At 30.8% G+C, this 873-nt stretch overlaps 1 protein-coding gene across 1 annotated transcript in view; it reads right to left on the minus strand.

Moving 5' to 3' along the window:
* LOC107564870 (extracellular matrix protein 1-like) overlaps positions 1-873 on the minus strand; it is a 6,715-nt gene that overhangs the window by 2,729 nt on the left and 3,113 nt on the right. The window lies entirely within an intron of this gene.

Raw genomic sequence — 873 nt, forward strand, 5'->3', positions numbered from 1 at the left:
AATTTATTGCTCATGTGCCTTTCTATTTACAGTAGTAGCCACATTAGGGTCTTTAATCTGCTTCTTTTCATTTTATCATTACGTCAAAAACGGACAGTGTGCCACCTTTTATTTTGTCATAGATACCATTATAGAAGAAGAGGAGAAGAGAAAGAATACTACTTCCAGTTTTGAAAACACATTTATTTTCAATGTCCTATAGCATTTATTTTGCATAGTGCATTTTTTGTAAATATTTAACCAGGCTTTTTATCATTTGATGTGACCATATATACCGTGGCGTAACCAATGTTGTGTTCAACAGGATTCGAAGAACAAGTCAGGAGCCACAGGTTTAAAAATGAGAGTATTTACTAGAGATCAATTACACAGGGTGGTAAAGCTCAATGAAGAGAAGAACACCTCAATTTTCTTCAGTCATCTTATATACTCTTCAAATAAGAGTGTGTGCCTACATATTCTATATGTTATGTGTGTGACCATTACCATACATGTACTTTCCCAGTCACCATCTATGAAAAAGCTTGAACATTACTAAATAATGTACGTGCATTTTACAATTTACAAATACAGAGTAAAATCGTATACCACATCAACAATACAGTTATTTCCATGATTGCATTAATTTTAAAATAAAGTTTATTTGAAAAAAAAAATGGCATCAAATTCAATTTTTGAAGCTTTCAGATCTGTAAACTACACGAAGAGGAAGCCATTATGAAACATAAATGTGAGATCATGGCTTACAGAGATATATACCATAAAATAAATGCTAGAAATGTTTTCTTAACAACTTTCTGCAATACTGATATGTTGTTAAAACCTCAAGCAAGGTAAAGAAATATAGAATATCGTAATTAATAAAAAAAAAAA

The sequence above is a fragment of the Sinocyclocheilus grahami genome, unplaced genomic scaffold (assembly GCF_001515645.1).
Source record: "Sinocyclocheilus grahami isolate Dianchi unplaced genomic scaffold, SAMN03320097.WGS_v1.1 scaffold967.1, whole genome shotgun sequence".
In the NCBI taxonomy this organism is placed as follows: Eukaryota; Metazoa; Chordata; class Actinopteri; order Cypriniformes; family Cyprinidae; genus Sinocyclocheilus; species Sinocyclocheilus grahami.